This window comes from Vombatus ursinus, unplaced genomic scaffold (genome assembly GCF_900497805.2).
Source record: "Vombatus ursinus unplaced genomic scaffold, bare-nosed wombat genome assembly UNPS02014798.1, whole genome shotgun sequence".
NCBI classification, from domain to species: domain Eukaryota; kingdom Metazoa; phylum Chordata; class Mammalia; order Diprotodontia; family Vombatidae; genus Vombatus; species Vombatus ursinus.
The window spans coordinates 76,693,010-76,714,358 of NW_020954576.1; the positions used below are offsets into that span (position 1 = coordinate 76,693,010).

The window sequence follows — 21,349 nt, forward strand, 5'->3', positions numbered from 1 at the left end:
AACAATGGAAATGGAAATAACACACAAAAAAAATTAAAGCTGAATACTGGGTGATTTTAATGAGCTTGGACCTAAAAAAAAAATGAGAAATATAACTCCTTTTTTCAACACAAAGGTAGGGGCTTAAGGGGCACATTACATATACTGACTCATTTGATATCTTGATCAATTTTATTGAATTTTTTTCCTTTTTTAATATTTGTTATAAGGAAGGAATGGTTTATTGAAGATGAGGAAGGGATTTATTCAGAATCAGCTTGGGAGTAGAGTAGATTGCACTCAGTTCAAATCCTGACTTAAACACTAGTTGTATGACCTCTCAGCCTTAGTTTCCCCAACTGAAAATAGGGATAACAAGAGCCCCTAAGGCCCTCATAGGATTGTCGTGCAGATCAGAAGAGTTAACGTATATGAAAATTTTGTAAAGCTTGAAAGCACAAGATAAATGCTAGCTATTATTTATTCAGAAATGGATGTGATATCAAATGTATTGATATCTTTTGTATTTATATGGCACACATATTTAAAACTTGATCCTTCTGGGTGGAGATAAGGAATACTGGGGAGTGTCACATGTGCTTTACGGCAAATGGGAGCTCAAACAACATGACGCTGTCATGTGCAAAGCCTTCCTGATATCTCGGAAAATATTTGATATTAGCATGAATAGCCACGTAGATTAGAATAGCAACCTTCTACCAAAATTCAGTGTTAAATTATCTAAGATAATTGTTTCCAGTGACCTCTGATCTCCACACAGAAGGATCAAGTTTTAAACAGATGTGCCATATCAATGCAAAAGATATCAACACATTTCTTAAATGGACAAGAGGCATTAGTGAACTAATTTTCACCTGACAAAAAGACCTTTGAGGTTATTGCTAATCTTAAAGACCACTTTTTCATTAAGGATTTAGCCCAAAGGTGTATCTTCCAAACATTTAAAAATAAATGCTTGCAACCTGCTGAGCAAAAGAACAGGATTCCATGAACAGGAATAGGATAAGGGTAGGGGCAGGCCTGGTTGGGTCCATTTGCGCTAGATTTTAAAGAGCTACCACAAGAGGGCCCTGTTAGAAAATTATAAACTCCAAATTCACTATGAACAAGAGAGAAAAAAATCATTCTGGTGACCAAGTAGCTAAACCCTCCAAAACATCCTACATACTGTGATAAATTTAATTTTTCTAAAGCATTGTTTTGATCAGGCCATTTTCCTATGTGTAATCTTTCAATGGATTCTCACTGTCTTCAAACTTTAGTCCAAAATCATCAGGTGAGAATGATTGCATGGTGGTAAGAGCACTGTCAGAAGTCAAAAGAACTGAGTTCAAATCTACCATTTACTAGTAGTGTGTTCATTAGGCAGAAGTCATTTAAAATCCCTGTCAGTTTCCTCAACTATAAAATGAATAATAATATTTATGCTACCTTCTTCACAGAGTTGCAAAGGAAAGTGCTTAGAAGACTGAAATATGCTATAAAAATGTAAGCTAGTATCCTGGTATCCACAATCAGGCACCAAATTACTTTTCCATTGGTTGTTGTTCAGTCATTTTTCAGTTGTGTGTTACTCTTCGTGACCCCATTTGGGGTTTTCTTGGCAAACATACTAGAGTAATTTGCCTTTTCCTGCTCCAGGTCATTTTACAGATGAGGAAACTGAGGCAAACAGAGTCATATAACTAGGAAGTGTCTGAGGCAGGATTTGAACTCAGGAAGAAGAGTCTTCCTGACTCCAGGCCCAGCACTCTATTCATTGTACCATCTACATATCTCCTATTACTTCTTTACATGAACTTTATGCTCTAATCAAATTGCTTCACTTATCAATATACCTACATTTTCCTTGCCTCTGAATCTCTTCTCATGTTATTTCCTCTGCCTAGAAGCCTCCTCCCACCTTTGACCTTTTGCTGATCAAAATCTTATCTATTCTCCAAGCTCTAACTCAAATGCTATCTCCTTCCTGTATCCATTTTTCATCACTCTGGACTAAAGTGACCTCTCCCTCTTTTGTACTCTCATAGCATCACACTTATCATAGACTACCTTGTTTTGAAGTTCCTGTTGTCCATGTCATCTCCCTTACAAGCCTGTAAGCTCTTTGTGTGGAGGTATCATCTTTATACCTACCCACAGCAGCAAGCATCATACCTTGTTATAGTAAGTGCTTAATAAATGTTTTTCAAATGAGCTAAGCAGATCTTCTTTGATTGATCTGTATATTTACATGTTTAATTTAGCTTTGTTCTACTATTTCCATTAGAAAAAATTAAAGTCAACATTCTACGTTACCTTAATAGACCAAAATGTCTTCAGTATATGATTCTGAAGACCTTTCTATTGATTTTATTAGGCAGCTAGCTAGCTGGTAGATAGTGTAGATAGAGAGTAACTAGAGTAGCTAGACAGTATTTAGATAGTAGATAGAGAGCTGGACTTGGGAGTCAGAAAGACCCGAATTTTAATTCTGTCTTAGACACCCACTGTATGATCCTGGGCAAGTCACTTAACCTCTGTCTGCCTCAATTCCCTCATCTGTAAAATAAGCTGGAGAAGAAAATGGCAAACTGCTTCAGTGTCTTTGCCGAGAAAATCCCAAATGCGGTCATAAAGAGTCCAACATGACTGAAAAATGACTATAAAATGAGGATGCTCATAGTAGAATTTACCACATAAGTTTGTTGTGAAAATCAAATGAGATAATATACATAAATTATAATTAAATAGATTCAATATATGAACAGGTCAAAATATATAACTAAATTATAAATAATTTATAAATTCTAGATATCATCATCATCATCATCATTATTATTATTGGCACTCGGTACTAAAAGGCAGGGTAGCATAATAAGAACAACACTGATTATAAATGAAAACCAAAAAAGTTAGAAGCAAATTGGATACTATATTTACCTCAACTGTAAAAGGAAACAAACTTTTACCAAAGTCCTAGTCCAATTTCTCATTGTGACAGGAAGGATTCTGTATTTGTTTACATATGCATTTGCCTTTCCCATTAGAATATCAGTCCCTTGTAAGAAGGAATTGTTTTGTTCTTTGTATTTGCATTCCCAGAACCTAGGACAGTGCTTATCACATAGAGATGTTTAACTAATGCTTGTTAACTGAGTGATTGGCTACTTCAGTGGAATGTAAGCACAAGCCAGGAAAACTCCCGAATTTGGTTCTGGCAGTAGATGGTATCTACCATTCAAAGACAGATGGTACAGTGGATAGAGTGTCAGGTCTGGGGTCAGGAAGACCCATCTTCTTGAGTTCAAATCTGGCCTTAGTCATTTACTAGCTGTGGAACCCTGGGCAAGTCACTTTACCCTGCTTGCCTCAGTTCCTCACCTTTAAAATGAGCTGCAGAAGGAAATGGCAAACCAGTCCAGTATCTTTGCCGAGAAAACCCCAAATGGGGTGACAAAGAGTTGGACACGACTGAAAATGACTGAACAACATTATCCAAAGACCAGTCTAGCTAAGTATGGAGTTGGCCAGTAACATTAGCCAATAGGTGATGAATTCTTTGGCCATCATAACCCATGAAACAGAACAAATCCTTTGGTATTTCAATAATTTATTATGTACAACTTGTTATTCCTTTAAAATATATAATAAAGTTATCATGTAAATTTCTTTTTTTCTCCTTTTTTTCTTTCCTCCCCTCACTCTGCCCTAGAGATGGCTACCATTAGACACATATATGTGTATGTATGTATGTATACATATACACACATACATATATATATATATATACATACACACAAACATATATATGTAAAATCATTCTGCACATACTTCTACTTATCAGTTCTGTCTCTGGATGCAGATAGTGTCTTCTTTCCTTCCTTTATAGTTAATTTGGATATTTATAACAGTCAAAATGACTTATTTGCTTAAAGTTGTTTTTAAAATAATATTGTTGTTACTGTATACTATGTTCTCTTCGTTCTGTTCATTTTGCTGTTCATTATTTCATGCAAGTATATTTTTTTCTAAGATCATCTAGCTCATCATTTCTTATAGGCAATATCTTCTGATGCAGATTGTACTTTCTCTACACCTTAATAGTTTCATGAAATTGCCGTAAGCTGAAAGCAAATCATTTGAGGATTAACCTCTTTGAACTTAGCAAGGTAGGTCAATGGCCAATCCTTTGTCAGTCGCATACTTTAAACATTTCTACCTTGGTAAGACCTGCAGGCCTCATCTGAAGCAGCCAGGAGGCTCAGTGGTAAGAGCACTGGACTTGGAGTCAGGAAGATCTGAGTTCAAATTCAACCTCAGACATTCACTAGCCGTGTGACCCTGGGCAAGTCACTTAATCTCTGTTTACCTAATCCACTGGAGAACAAAATGGCAAACCACACCAGTGTCTTTACCAAGAAAGCCCCATACAGGGTTACAAAGAATTAGACACAACTGAATGACTAAACAACAGGAAAAATCTGCAGGAACCTGTGTTTCACTTCATTGCCTTTAAGAACCTGACATCAAAGCCTCACCATGATGAGGCATCAGAATAGGACTTTAGAGAAAGATTAAACAAATGCAAGATATGAATAGGAACAAAGCAGATAGATCTGACAACATAAACAGGTTTTTTTTTTCTCAGTACAACACAAAACAACATAACCAACATGAAAAGAAAAAATGACAGATTGGAAAAATATCTGCAACAAATATAACTGAAAAAAAAACTTTGTCATCTAAAATTTAAAAGGAACTATATCAAATATTCAAGAAAAATACCTATTTCCTAACATATAAATGGGCAAAAGATGTAACTAGACAACTAACAAAAGAAGCTAGGAGGCAATGGTAAACACCTGTAATTCTTGCTATCAGTGAGGCTGAAGGTGTGTATTTTTGAATCTAATTATAAAGAAAGCCAGAGATTCAAAGTGGCAGAGATGAGGGGAGGGGGCATTACCAGCATGAAGGACAGTCATGCAAAGACACAAAGATGGGAGTGGGAGCATATTGTTGGAGGACTTGATTCAGAAGAGTTGTATCTAAGGGAAAGTGCTCGGCAGGAAGTGAAGAGTAAGACTAGAAAAGTAAGGGGAGAGCCAGACTGTGAAAAGCTCTGGTAAGTTGTACTTCATCACTAGAATACAGCAATGGAAGGATTCATACTATTCAAAAGGAACAGATTAGCTAGAAGGGATGGCCAGGCAGCCCTATTTATCAAGAAAGTACCTACCTGAGTAGAAATCCACAGTGCTTAATAGTAGAAGCAAAGTGGCAAGAATTTGGAAGAAAGAAGAAAGGAAAAATAGTGACAAATTCGTGGTATTGTTCTATAGCATGTCAAATCAGTTATTATTATTATTGTTGTTGTTGATACTAGTAATACATTTAATGTATCTAATATATTGCAGCTGGGCGAAGTGGTGGATAGAGTGTCAAACCTCAGGAAGACCTGATTTCAAATCTAGCCTCAGACATGTACTAGCTGTGTGACCCTGTTTGTCTTAGTTTCCTCATCTGTAAAATAAGCTGGAGAAGGGAACAGCAAACCACTCCAGTATCGTTGCCAAGAAAACCCCTAGTGGGATTGGAGATAACTGAAATGAGGGAACAACAACAAAATAATTTAATAATTAATTCAATCAATTATTTATAATATTACTCATAGTCAGCATCTTTGAAAAGCAGGCTCGTGTAGTGAAGAGATTGATGGACCTGAATTTAGGAGAGAGGGACAAACTCAAATGCAAATTTCACCTCCAACTCTTAATAGTTGAGTAACATTAGGCAAACACGTAAGCTCTATGAGCCTCAGTCTCCATATCACTAAAATGGGAATTAGTCTTTTTACTACCCTTCTGCACTTGTAATAGTCTGGTTTATGTTATGTTCATGCGCAAACCTGTCACCATTAGAATAAATTGATCAATCAACAAGCATTTATTAAGCACCTGTGTTCTAGGCACTGGGGATTATGATCTTTTTTAGGACTATGTCTTTCTTATCCCTGTATTCTTTTACACGTATATGGCTACTGTTTTATCCCTTCTGTTGCAGCACAATGCACTAATTGTAATAGGTGCTTTAATAAATGCTTTTTGGAGGGAATGAATGGACATCAGTATTTAAATTCTCCCCCTTTAAAAATATACAATTTCAGCTACAAGGGTAAATTAGAGTAGTCTTTTTTTTTTTATGGCACCTGAGGTGAAAATGCATAGACTTACCAGGTTCTTATCTTCAACATTTCTTTTTCAAATACATCAAAGCTTATTCACATGCAGGACTAAACTGTTAGCAGACCTAAGTTTAATAAAGAAGATGTTGCTTAAAGTACCTGGGGCCTGGGGACATGAGATCAGAACTTTTTTTTCAAAGTGGTGGAAAATACCCATTTTGTACACACATTAGGAAAAAAAAAGATCAAATGAATCAATGTTGAATGGTCTCCCAAAGTTACTATTCAAACAAAATCACACTAGCCAAAAGAAAGAGAATTTAGAGAGGAAAAAGTAACAGATACCCGGGAAATGATCAGCAGGAGAAGAGAAGGACCATTGTCATGTTGGGTTGCATTTTGGCACAAACTCCTAAGAAGTCTAGCGACGGTAATCAAAAGGGGTCTAAAGCAAGGACAGAAGCAGAGGGGAGAAATTGCTTCTCTATAGCTGAAGAGCCAGATACCAGAGAGTATAGCTACGAGGCAGGAAGAACCCAGTACAAACTCTCAAGGAGACAAATTCCAATGCAGCATCAGAAAAAAAACAAACAAACATGGATTTTTACACACACACACACACACACACACACACACTCTACAACATTGGAAACAATCAAGATGAACAAGGAAGAAAATTTGATTTCCTGATTAACCTTGAGACTTCATGAGATAAGACCCCTGACTCGAATTTGTCTTTGGAAGAACATATTTTATTCAAAATGAATGGTACAGGTAAATATGTATGGGGGGGCAGCAATGTTGCATATTAAGAATTCAATTAGTTTTTTTAATGCTTTCTCAAGCATCTACTATGTGCAAGGTACTTAGTGACCCAGGTTCACAATCTTAGAGTCATTCTTGACTTTCCTCTCTCTTATCCCTGACTGAGAACTGAAGGAAGCCAGGAAAGCGAAGCAGCAGAAATGAAGAGGAGAGAGAGTTCCAGGCAGAGTTGTTATTGTTCAGTCATTTTTCATTTGGATCCAACTCTTCGTGACCTTATTTGGGGTTTTCTTGGCAAAGATACTAGAGCAGCTTGCCATTTCCTTCTCCAGCTCATTTTATAGATGAGGAAACTGAGGCAAACAGGGTTAGGTGACTTGGCCAGGGTCACACAGCTAGGAAGTGTCTGAGGCCACATTTGAACTCAGGAAGAGGAGCCTTCCTGACTCCAGACTCAGGTCTCTATCCACTGTAGCTGCCCTAATGAGATTACTAAGTAAAATAATATAGAGGGAGAAGAGAAGAGGGACCAAGACAGAGCTTTGGGGGGTACTGATAGCGTTGAAGATGTGACTCTAAAGCCAGCAACTTCTGAATGCAAGTTTAGGGTTGGGATGGAATAAGGCACTCACAAGACACTGAACATTTAACACAAGAGGAGGTTTACTTTGCCTTCACACAGCAAGGATATAGTGGCATTTAACTTCTCTGGATGGGGAACATCTGGAAACTCTACTTGGTCAGTAAAACACGGTGACGCACATAATATCAGGCACCCACCAAGTCTGAGATGCCCTGACTACATGTGGCTAGGACCTTTTTATATGCCCTCAGAGTAGGAAACTGTGACCTTTGAGGTGGAGAGGGGGGAAGGAAGCTGTGAAGTTGTGTCAGGGAAGAAGCATCAGGAAACCACTGGTCCTATCACAGATGGTTGGTGGGCATGAAGATGACTTGGATGAAGATCCCGTGAAAGAGAAAGAGAAGGAGCAGTCACACAGATAGGAGGGGATACAAGAGAGATTAGTGCCATGAAGACCTAGAGAGAAGAAAGTTATCAAGGAGAAGTTGATTGATGGTAGCAAAACCTTCAGAGAGGTCAAGAAAGATGAGGACTGAGAAAAGGTCATCAGATTTAGCAATTAAGAGATGATTGGTAATTTTGGAGGAAGCAGTTTCAGTTGAATGATGAGGTTGGAAGTCAGACTGCAGAGAGTTAAGAAGAGAGTGAGAAAGAAAGAAAAGAAGTTCTTCCTAAAGAGGTTAGCCATGAAAGGGAGGAAAGATACAGAATGATAGCTAGTGAGGACGGATGGACTGAGTGAGAGGTAGGGATAGGTAGATGATAACAGGTGACAGAGACAAAGTAGATCTGCTCACTTTGTTTTGCTTCTGTTTTCTCTGCTGAGGAAAATTACCTTTATATTAGAAAGGACTGAACAAAAATGGCAGTGTTGAGCCTCAGATAAAGTAGGAAGATAATAAGAGTAAACCTAGCCGTCCTTGATGCATTCACATTGCCAGGCCCAGACAAAATATATCCTAGAGAACTGAAAGAAATTTGATTTATCTGAGCTGCTATAGTTGCCTTCAGGTTGGAAAGGGTAAATGTTCCAATGTTCAAAAAAAGGAAGAATGGAATTGCAAAGTGTAGGCTAGTGAGCTGTTCTTATATTCCTGGTAAAATTCTAAATCAATTAGCAAGTAGGTGGCATAGCAGACAGTGCACTGGCCCTGGAGTCAGTAAGACCTGAATATAAGTCTGGACCCAGACACTTACTAGCTGTGTGACCCTGGGCAGGTCACTTAACCCTATTTGCCTCAGTTCCTCACCTGTAAAATGAGCTAGAGAAGGAAATGGCAAACCTTTCCAGTATCTTTGCCAAGAAAACCCCAAATGGGGTCATGGAGATACAGACATCACTGAAACAACTCAACAACAACAATAAATTCTAAAATGTATTATTAAAAGAATGCTTATGGAATATCCCCCCCCACCAAAAAAAAAACTGTAACCAACCAACCAAAATAGAAACCAAAACCCTAGCTTGGCTTCATCAAGATTTAGAAGATTAAAAAAATGGTAGATCAGAGCAAGCTGACTAATTTAGTTACCGAAATGTTAGCAAAGCATTTGTCAACATCTTTTATTCTATTCTTGTGGAAAAGATGGAGACATGTGGGCTAGCAAATAATTAGGTGAATTCAATACTGCCAGAATGACTGAACCCCCCAAAATATTTATTAATGTCCTTTTGGAAGAAAGTCTCTAGGGGACCACCAAGGGATTCTGCATTTGGCCCTGTACTGTTGAACATTTCTTTTCTCAATGTCATAGATTTTAAAAAATTATACAACTACTATTTGGCTGCAAAACACTGAATACCAGATTATCTGAAGAAACAAAATTTCAGGTTACCCAAAGGGAAACACAGAGATATATGGTGGTCACAAATAAGATACTGCCAGTAAAGAATTGATGAGAAGCTACATAAACAATATTATAACATAATATAAACAATACTATAAATAATATACAATATTATTTATTAATATGCTTAATAAAACAATATAAACAATAAAATGAATGTGACCAGGAAAAAAATGGGCCAGTCATTTATTGAGAGTGAGGGATAATCAATGGACAGCCTGTCTACTCCATAGGTGTCCAGGAAATGTTAAGAGACTTAGAGGAAGGTTACCTCCAACCATGGAGGATTTAAGTGACAGCACAGACAAGAGTCACACAGGATGGGAAGGTTTGGAAGAACTGTGCTCTACTCCATTGGACATAGTATGCATATTTATAAAATAAAAATCCATCCAAGTATCAAAGTTGGATCAAGGCACAAATAACATGCTTACCAAATCTGTGGATGTCAGAAATCTAGGGGTGAATAGATAGTGAACACAATCAGATGACACAGTCAGAATCTTGACAGGCTTGAACATTGGGTCAAATGTAAGAGTCAGAGACTTTCAAAACTGAGAAGAACCTTGGAAACCATCTAGTCCGATCAATAACTGAGCAAGAATCCCATCTCAATTATACTCAACAAGTGGCAATCCAGCCTTGCTCAAAGAAGAGAATGTAATAGTGAGAAATATAAAGTCACAGACTTGGGTTTGCATAATCAATTTCAGAATTTTATGATGAGGTATAGGTGCGGCTTGACAGCATTCATGTGAGAAAGATCTGTGGGTGTTAGTGGACTAAAAGTCTGAGTCTAAGACAAGAGTGTGTTATAGAAATAAAAAAAAATAAAAAAGAATGATCTTAGATTGCATTAAGAAAAATACCATATCTAGGAATAGGGAAGTGGTAATTTTGATGTGCTCTGCCCTGGTCAGACTGCATGGGGAACATCATGTTGAGTACCAGGTGTTGCATTTTAGCAAGGGCATTGATAAGTCAGAGATTCTCCAAAGAAAGGCTGCTAAATAGTGGAGGGCCCCAAGAGAATCACTCATTAGCAATGTTATCAGTAGTGTGTTGGAATTGGCTAGAACTGATTCATGAAATCTGATTGTTATATTTTCAGTGTGAACATTCACACCTTAGAAATTGGGAAATGCTTCAAATCAGGACTTGATTGTTTTTATTTTGTTAAAAAGATAGAGAAAAAGATTAATAATGGAGATTGAACTTAAAAGTGTATCATGCATATTTTTTTTTCTTGGAAAGCCAGTTGTTAAACACTTACCTGAATGTTATTGAAGGAATTTGCATACTGTTTCCATACTAGCTGGCCTCTCAGACCCCCTCCTCATTCTTTCTTATCCCTTTAAGTTTACACACACACAATACACATACCTTTAAGGGATTTGGCCTAAATTCAAATTGTCAATATTATCCCCTCTCTCCCTCCCTCCATGCCCTGAACCACTGTATTATAAACATATCATGTATATGCCGGAGAAGTATTTGTATCCTGCTTCTATCAGTATTTAGTAAATGTCCATAGTGAATTTGGCATCATACAAAACACCAGTGTGTTACATAGGTGTTGGATTAGATGATTTCCTAAGGTACTTCATAGCTCCAAACTATAATTCTGAGAAATACCATATTGGCTCAGGACCCCTACTATCCCTCCAGTCCAATATTCTGTCTCTGACAATGGTATCAAGTTTTATGTTGGAGGACTGCTCAGCTGTGTCTCCCCCTACTCCCAGCCCCAATGCCAGCCTCAAAGAAGAGTGCAAAGAAATGTAATGCATTACTAAAACATCCCTTCCCTTTCCAAACTTACTTGCTCATATGCTATCCTTTCTCATCCATGCCTGGGAAGGAAAGAATGATTGTTGAAGCTTTCTGGCACCCAGGTGGTAAATAAATACACAGCCTTCACTTCTCTAACTACAGAAATAACTACCAGATGAGATGAGATAATCTCACTACCACATAAAAGAGTGCCACTTAACTCAACTACCCTCTTCTGGCCAAAAACTCTCTCCATGTTTCAGATTAGGAACAGTACCTGCCAGACACCAATGGTAAGCATGCATTACTAGTTGAATTTTTTTGACAGGGCAGGGGTCAGAATCCAGCAAAATTGGTCAGGCATTTCCCTTGGAAAGGGAACACCAAGTCTATCAGTTGTGAACATCAAATGCATCCACCCAGATCCACCTTGCATCTGGAACACTTAAACAGATGTGCTTGCTTTGTTCACAAGTGTTTGATGTGGAAGCCCTCTCACTAGCTAATTTCAGATGGCTTAAATTAAAAAGAAAAGTAACATGAGAAGGCCAATCTGGTTCCCTGTACTTCCTGACGTCCAATTCCATATGCAGCATATATTTGGATTAGATTGAAGGGAGATGAGGGCCCTTGGAGAAATAAAGGCAGCAAAATTACACAAACGTTTTTAGTAACCGGAATGGCTATCGGGCAGACCAAGGTATGAGGGGTGACATGCTCATTCAGGGAAGAGATTGGGAAGTCCTGAAGTATAAAAGCATGAAGGACGCAATGCTCAATTTGCTGCTCCCATGACTGTGCAGTACCTAGGCACATAAATGATATATTGGGACTAATAGGTTAATCCACAACATAGTTCAGTTTCTATATGGTCAACAGGAAATGTCTCTGCTGGAACCAATTTCCAACTCAACTGGCAAAAGCAACTGGATGCAGCCCAATCTAGACTCAACTTGAGGGGAAATGTAGCTCTTTCACAGGGTGGAAAAATGGCTAAAAATAGCATCTTTGGTGTAATTAAGCCAACTACAAATCAGCCAATGGGTATTTTGGAGGGAGAAAAAGAAAGGGGAAAGGAAGAGATGCTCTTAAAACGTAACACCTTTCAGTTTCTAATCAGAGACTTACAGAATCTCCCCACACGTGTCTATCAGTTTGGAGACAAAAAAGACACTTTCAGGGGCTGTCACTGAACCAAGGAATGATTCCGTTGAGTTAAAAATACAATCCAAAGGTCTGCTCCCTTATGGGCCTCTACATTGCATGGCATGGAAGTGTTCTGGGTTTCTTCTCATTACCTATCCCAATCTAAGTGAGAGATGTCTGTGTCTTGGCCTTTCCTGGTCAGCGTCCTATGTCAGAAATAACCATCTCTGTCAAGTCAGAAAGCATTTATTCAGCACTAACTATGTATCAGCCCCTGTGTACTGAGTGTTAGGGATACAAACGCAGGGAGGTGGCATGGGGATTAAAGTCCAAGACCTAGAGTCAGGAAGGCTTGAGCTCAAACCTGGCCTCCAACACTTAGGTTGCATGACCCTGGGGGCAAGTCACTTAACTTGTATTTCTTAAGCTTTCTCATCTGTAAAATGGGGATAAAAATAGCATCTACCCTTCCAGGGTTGTTGGGAAGATAAAATAAAATGAGTTTTGTGCAAACCTTAAAGTGCTATACAAATGCTGGCTACTGTTATTAATCAGTATTATTACTATTGTTGCCATTAATAATATTAATGATTAATATTACTTTAGTAACAATAATATTAGTAGTAATTAAAATAGTCCTTTCAAGGAGTTTACAATCTAAGTGAGGGCATGCAAATAATAATAATGTACAAATTGTGATGTATAAAAAGTTTGAGAGGGGGCGGAGCCAAAAAGGCAGAGTAAAAGCAGTGACTTGCTTGAACTCTCCCCCAAACCCCTCCAAATACCTGTAAAAAAAATGGCTCTAAACAAATTCTAAAGCAGCAGAACCCACAAAAAGACAGAGTGAAACAAATTTCCAGCCCAAGATGGATGGTTGATAGGAAAGGTATACTGTGCCAGGTGGGAAGAGGAACGCAGTTTGGCTTGGGTACGCAGGCAAAACAGGCCTCAATGAACCTAGAAGAGGCCTCAGAGGACTGAATCACAGGCAGCTGCAGTGGTTTCCAGACTTCTCAACCCAAAAACACCAAAGACAACTTAGAAGGTCAGTAGGAAAAGTCTGTGACTGTGGTGAGAGAGAAGTACAGTCCCAGCCCCAGTCCCCAAGTGTGGCCCAGGGGCGGCAGCTGCTTCTGGAGCTTCTGGCCCACAGACTGAGGGGAAATCGAGTGGCTGATCAGAGGGGGATTGCAGGGATCTCTCTGCTGGTGCAGGATTCTCTTGTTTTGCCCTTGCGTGGATCTGGGTCACAGTTCTGGGTGGTAATCCTGGGGTGAGGAGGAGCACTAGCGTGGTGGAGCTCGTAGTAGTGGTGGAGAGGAAATCCTCCTCACAGTTCCAAGGCAGAAAAGAGAGCTTATGGCTACTCACAGACCAGAGCACAGGCCAGAAAAGGAGTAAACACCCTTGCCCTTGATTGTACCACCTTGGAAGAACTGAAAATGTACAAGTCCCTAGAAGTATCTCTGAAAACAACTGCACAAAACCCCAAAAGGTTGGGACAGTACATTTTCCACATTAGAAGCAGACCCCTACCTTAACAAAGAGTTTATAACTCAAGTAATTGGCTGGGATCATGAGCAAACCTCTCAAAAAAGTCAGACCATAGAATCCTTCTTTGGTGACAAAGAAGATCAAAATATACAACCAGAAGAAGACAACAAAGTCAAAGCTCCTACATCCAAAGCCTCCAAGAAGAATATGAATCAGTCCCAGGCCATGGAAGAGCTCAAAAAGGATTTTGAGAAGCAAGTAAGAGAAATAGAGGAAAAACTGAGAGTGATGCAAGAAAATCATGAAAAACAAGTCAACAGCTTGCTAAAGGAGACCCAAAAAAATACTGAAGAAAATATCACCTTAAAAAACAGCCTAACCCAAATGACAAAAGAGGTCCAAAAAGCCAATGAGGAGAAGAATACTTTAAAAAGCAAAATTGCCCAAATGGAAAAGAAAGTTCAAAAGCTTACTGAAGAAAATACTTCCTTAAAAATTAGATTGGAAAAAAAAAAATTAGATTGGAGAAATTGGAAGCTAGTGACTTTATGAGAAATCAACACACTGTAAAACAAATTCAAAAGAATGAAAAAATAGAAAACAATGTGAAATATCTCATTGGAAAAACAACTGACCTGGAAAACAGATCCAGGAGAGGGAATTTAAAAATTATTGGACTATCTGAAAGCCACGATCAAAAAAAGAGCCTAGACATCATCTTTCAAGAAATTATCAAGGAAAACTGCCCTGATATTTTAGAACCAGAGGGCAAAATAGAAATGGAAAGAATCCACAGATCACCTCCTGAAAGAGATCCCCAAAGGAAAACTCCTAGGAATACTGTAGCCAAATTCCAGAGTTCCCAGGTCAAGGAGAAAATATTTTAAGCAGCCAGAAAGAAACAATTCAAGTATTGTGGAAACACAATCAGGATAACACAAGATTTAGCAGCTTCTACATGAAGGGACCGTAAGGTTTGGAATATAATATTCTGGAGGGCAAAGGAGATAGGATTACAACCAAGAATCACCTACCCAGCAAAACTGAGCATAATCTTTCAGGGGAAAAAAATGGTCATTCAGTGAAATAGAGGACTTTCAAGCACTCTTGATGAAAAGACCAGAGCTGAACAGAAAATTTGACTTTCAGATACAAGACTCAAATGAAACATGAAAAGGAAAACAGGAAAAAGAAATCACAAGGGACTTATTAAGGTTGAACTGGTTATATTCCTGCATGGAAAGATGATATTTGTAACTCATGAGACCTTTGTCAGTATTAGGGTAGTTGGAGGGAAAAAATTATATGTGAGTGTGTGTGTGTGTGTGTATATATATATATATATATATATATATATATAAAAAGAGAGAGAGAGAGAGAGAGAGAGAGAGAAATAGATAGAGGGCACAGGGTGAGTTGAAGATGAAGGGTGATATCTGGAGAACAAAATTAAGGGATGAGAGAGGATTATACTGGGAAGAGAAAGTGAAAGGTAGAATGGGGTAAATTATCTCACATAAAACAAACAAGAAAAGTCTTTTTACAGTGGAGGGGAAATGGGGGGAAGTGAGAGGGAATGAATGAATCTCACTGTCATCGGATTTGGCTTAAGGAGGGAATAACATACACACTCAACTGAGTATGGAAATCTATCTTACCCTACAGGAAAATAGGGGGGGAAGGGACAAGAGAGCAAGTAGGTGATAGAGGGGAGGGTAGATTAGGGGAGGGGGCAATCAGAAGCAAATACTTCTAAGGAGGGACAGGGTCAAAAGAGAGAATAGAATAAGTGGGGCACGAGATAGGACTAAGAGAAATATACTTAGTTTTTTCACAACATGACTACTATGAAAGTGTTTTGTATGACTACACATATATAACCTGTATCTAGTTGCTTGCCTTCTCAATAAGGGTAGGTGGGGAGGGAGGAAGGGAGAAAATTTGGAACCCAAAGTTTTAAAAACAAATGTTAAAAAAAATTGTTTTCACATGCAACTGGGAAATAAGATATTCAGGAAATGGGGTATATCTATCCTGCCCTATAGGAAAATTGAAGGGGAAGGTGATAAGAGAAGGGGGGCAGAGATAGAAGGGAGGGCAGATTAGGGAAAGGGGTATTCAGAATGCATGGCATCTTGGCCTGGGGGGAGGTATGAGATTGGGAGAAAATTTGGAACTCAAAATCTTGTAGAAGTGAACGTTGAAAACTAAAAACAAATAAACTAATAAAAATTTTTTAAAAAAAGGTTTGAGAGACAGTTCCTGGGTAATCATTTTATCAATCATGCTAGCAATAATTAATAAAAGGGGTCAGTGACACTCTTGAATGCCAAAGACCCCTCATGGAACCCACTCAATGCTTATATGCTTTGGAAGAGTGGGTGTTCCTGAGGGTGGCAATCAACTCTGATTGGTTAACAATTAATAAGAAGGAGAAGCAGCCGGCTGCTTGTGGGAGGTGGTTTTGCTTCGTCTCATTCTGAAGGCTCTTCAACCACCTACAATGTCAGCAGACAATGATGTTTCCCTCTCCACTTATGATGAGACTTCAGGATCAAAACTTGCTCGAAAAGCTAAAGAGGCACCATTTGTCCCAATTGGAATAGCAGGCTTTGCAGCTATTGTTGCATATGGATTATACAAACTGAAGAGCAGAGTGGATACTAAAATGTCTGTCCACCTGATTCACATGCATGTGGGAGCCCAAGGCTTTGTAGTAGGAGCAATGACCGTTGGTATGTTGTACTCCATGTATTGGGAATACTGGGCAAAACCCAAACCTTAGGAAGAAAGATGCTATCTTCATGCTGATGTTTTAGAGCTAGATACCTCACATTGAGGTTATTTGTTTTATGTTTAAAAATAAATCAATTTAGGGATATGTGGTTCTAAAAAGCAGCACATGTCAGACACAACACAATCATGATATTTTAAAGATTGGATTTTTTTTTCATGGAAGCTTTAGTTTCCCAGGTGATTCAAGGTATACTGATTGGTATCCAAGAGTTAATTAGGAGAGCTAACTTAGTACAAAAGGAACTGGTCATTGAAGCTTACTTGGGTGATAAATTATATGCATATTTCTCCAATCTCAAAAATTAATGACTAAAAAATTACAGGGCCAAGACTCATGTAGCTCCTATTGATTTAAAATGGGACATATTTTGGGATATAATATGGGAAGCTGCCTTAACACAATTCAGGAAACACTTATCTTGTAGAATGGTAGAAACTTCAGTGCCTAGGGCTGCCTGGCTTTGACTAGAGCCAAAAGAACATCTGTAAGAAAAACATGCTGTGTGACCCTGGGCAAGTCACTTAACCCCAATTGCCAAAAAAAAAAAAAAAAAACAAAAACAAAAAAACAAACAAAAAAAAAATCCATGAAATAAAATGTTGTAGCAAGAGTTTTCTTCTCTACCTTCACCATAGACAACTTGTTTGTATTTAAGATGAGCCTTGAACAGTTGTTAACCAGGCTACTTAACAGTAGTATTTATTATAAAGTTAGTAAAAGATGAGAATAACAAATGGTATGGCTTAGTTGTATTTTTGCTGCTACCATATTGAAATTGTTTTTTAAATGCCATCTGTTTTATCTGTATTTGAAATGCCTGTTCAGTAAAGAGAACTCTTAAAATGTGCAGTATTAGTATTGTGTTTTCTCTATCAAGAGTCATGTCCAACTGAAATACATTACTGTCCTTTAGATTGGATGGTTTCATATTATGGGCAGCATTCTCCTTACACAAATGTTGACATATTTAAGTAATGCTTTGTTACACTTGTAGAATTCTAATGTTCAAAATGAATTTACATTCTGTGGTAATAACATGGTATGGATATTATTAAATAAAATGAACACATCAAAAAAAACCAATTAATAAGAAGAACGAATACTATAGTGAGAAGTCGATCTATTCTAATGAGGGACAGGGTGACAGCTCAGTTTTGGCCAAAGAGACTTATCTCTTATCCAGATTATCCCTCTTGGGGCAATCTAGACAAAAGGGGATCTACCTTGGCTCAGATCTGGTTGAGTGGAACAAAATGGGCCAGAATTCACCTTAGATTAAATTCTTTGTAAGATCCTCTAGCTGGGTTGGGGTCTCCCACCCAGGATCAAAAGGCACGTACCTCTGGGACTTGGGTAATCTCATCCATCAACAATACCCTTCAGAGGCTGAACAACCTACAGGTTTCTGAAAAAAAAAATCCTAATCCTAACGCAATAATTGATGAGAGAAACAATAATTTCTCCTAAAACAAAATATAGGCAGGGTAAATTGGAAATAATCTCAGAGGGAGGACATTATCATTGAGAAAAGCTGGGGAAGAATTCTTGCAGAAAGTAGCATTCTAACTGAGACCTGAAGGAAGCTAGGGAAGCCAGGGAATAGAGATGAGGAGGGAGAGAATTCCAGGCATGGGGGATGTCCAGTGAAAATGCACAAACAAGGGGGTGGAGACCCTAGACCTCCAAAGAGGGCTAGCACCAAGAAGAGATATGTTGATTCCAAGCCAAAGAACTCTCCCCAGAAAGCAGCTTCTGTCACTGACCTGGATCCTGTTTGAGAAGCCCTGGCCACTTAAATCTAACAAGAACAAACAACCCAGAACCATATTAAAAGGTGCCAAGGAGGAAGAGTTCTAAGGATATTTCTACACAACTTACTTAGCTTCATCATAAGGTAGGGATAGGATTCTGCCATGGCAGAATGCCACTGTCAGCATGTATCAAACTACCCTTTGTAATTGGCTGCTGATCAGTTCACAATTATATTTCCAGGTGTGCAGAACTGCCATTAGGAAATAACACAGAGCAGCAGCCTTTGCCGCACTGTAAGCCCACAGCTTGGGAACCACAATGGGCCATCCTAGAGTCTAATCTTAGCTCCTACTCTACCCATTTAGATACGTCATCTTTCTTGACAAAAACAAAAATGTCCTTTTAAATTAATAAACTCACTGATTTATTCACAACTACATAAGCTTGGGGGAATACCCAGCATCTTGAGAAAATAATAACCTGTATCATAAATTGGTATGGAGATATAGACAGCTATAGTAGAATAAGTACTGGTTCAGGGGAAAGAAAATATGATTTTGAGTAATGGCTCTGCCATTTACTGGATTGAGTGAGATTTGGGATATATCAATCAACTTCAGTCTGATGTATCTTACGAGGCTTTTGTTGAGGATCAAGTGTGATAATGTGAGAGTGTTTTATTATAAAAAAAATTGTTGTTTGGTTATTTCAGTCATTTCCAACTCTGTGTCACCCCATTTGGGTTTTTCTTGGCAAAGATACTGAAGTGGTTTGCCATTTCCTTCTCCAGTTCATTTTACAGATGAGGAAACTGAGGCAAACAGGGCTAAGTGACTTGCCCAGGGGTACATAGCTAGTAAGTGTCTGAGGCCAGATTTGAACTCAGGAAAATGAGTCTTCATGACTCCAGGCCTGGCCCTCTATCCACTGTGCCACGTAGCTGTCCAATAAAAAATAACAGCTGGCATTTATATGGCACTGTTAAACCCAGTGTTCCATTTTTGTACACCAATGGCACTTGAAAATTAGCTAAACACTTTAAATAAATGATCTCATTTGCTTTTCACAACTTTGTGAGGAAGGTAGTATTATTACCCTCATTTTACATACGAGGGAACTGAGCTTAACTAAAGTTAAGTGATTTGCCTATGATCATCCAGAGCTTGGGAGGTTCTAAGGTAGCATCTGGACACACGTCTGTCCCCAACTCAGATGCTCTGTACACTACACTAGAGGTAAACATGTGGCCCATAGGTAATATGGTCCCATTAACATGTAATTGGGAAATATTTAACAAAATAAGTAAAAACATAATAAAACACAGATAATAACAATATATGGTTTTCTATGTCAGGGTGCGGCTCATAGAGAGTCTTATGTATGGTTTAGTGGTCCTCATTTCTTTTTGAGTTTGACACCACTACACCATAATGCCTCAATTGTAAAGCATTATGCATATTAATATAATCAAGATAGCTTGATGACTTGGGGAAGCTAGGTGATGCAGTGGATAGAACACTGGGACTGGAGTCAGAAAGACATCTTCCCAAGTTCAGATCTGGCCTCAGATACTTTCTGGTTGTATGACCCTGGGCAAGTCACTTAACCCTGTTTGCCTCAGTTTCTTCATCTGTAAAGCAAGCTGGACAAAGAAATGGCAAACCACTCCAGTATCTTTGCCAAGAAAACCCCAAATAGGGTCACAAAGAGTCAGACACAACTGAAATGACTGAATAGCAACAAAGGTTGATGACTTGCCAGGGTAGGTCGATCTAACCAAAGTAGGGTAGTTAAAGCCCCTGAGGCGGGTTTTCTGACATACGTATTCTCATCTTCCTTCACCTTAGGGTAGAGGCTGAACGTGGGAATAGATTATTTAGACTGTGAGCTAGCCTTCCACATCTAGACTTAGGAACTATGAACGCACAAAGGTAGCTTCAAATATGGAAATATTTCTTTGCACCTCCCATACTGGTGATATCCATTCCAAATACAAAAGAAATTATATGAAGCAATCATATTGGCTCTCCTTTGTAAGATCATATCCAAGCAAATTATTTTCACATTTGTAGAGACACTATCAGCTATGGGACCTATACAGCTGTGAATTCTATTATTTTGCCTTATTCATGCAACTCCTTTGAAGAGTCCAAGTGACCTCATTGTATAAACAGTACAAGGTGAGATGTTGGAGACTCAAGTGCAAGAATCTTATTAAGAAATACTCTAGGGGTAGTAGGTGGTGCAGTGGATAGAGCACGGGCCCTAAAGTCAGGAGGACCTGAGTTCAAATCTGGCCTCAGACCAAACATTTGACACTTACTAGCTGTATGACCCTGGGCAAGTCACTTAAGCCCAAATGCCTAAAAAAACAAAAAAACAACAACAACAACAACAAAAAAGAAATACTCTAATGACAACATTGATAGATACAAAAAAGACCCCAACCTGCCAATGACCCACCCACAAATTCACCGGACAAAGGATAGACAACATTCAATTTCACTCTAGAGCAAAGCTGAAGCTTCTCCTGCCTGCTGGGCTCGGTCTCCTCATCTCACAGCTTGGTAGACAGATGCTCTCACTCCAAGCCTCTGGACAGAACAAAGAAACTGGCTTAACCTGAAGTAGGTGAGCTAAGTTTTATAAGCAACCTCCAAGAACAATATTAGCGAAAGGAAAAACAACAAAACAATCCCCTGAAACTGAATTGATATAATTATAATGACCAAGCTTGGCTCTGGAAAAGAGATGAGAAAATACAACCATGTTCTTTCCATTTAGACGTGGGCAACCATACATTGTAAATACGGACAGACTCTGATTAGTTTTCATGAACTGTTTTTCCTTCCCTTTTTCTTTTTTATTCTTTGTTACAAGGGATGATTCAATGGATAGGGGAAGGGGAAGGATATATTTGTAAATGAAGGTGGAGATATTTAAAAACAGGATAGGCAACTGCCTGTCTGGGATGGTTTAGCCTCAGTGCTCTTGACAGACAAAGAAGTCCTTTTATTGTTTC

General features: G+C 38.6%; 1 protein-coding gene and 1 pseudogene across 1 annotated transcript in view; one reads left to right on the forward strand and one right to left on the reverse strand.

Moving 5' to 3' along the window:
- Positions 1-21,349, reverse strand: part of LOC114049838 (histone-lysine N-methyltransferase SMYD3-like) — a 1,050,735-nt gene that overhangs the window by 169,167 nt on the left and 860,219 nt on the right. The window lies entirely within an intron of this gene.
- LOC114049839 lies at positions 16,246-16,563 on the forward strand (annotated as a pseudogene).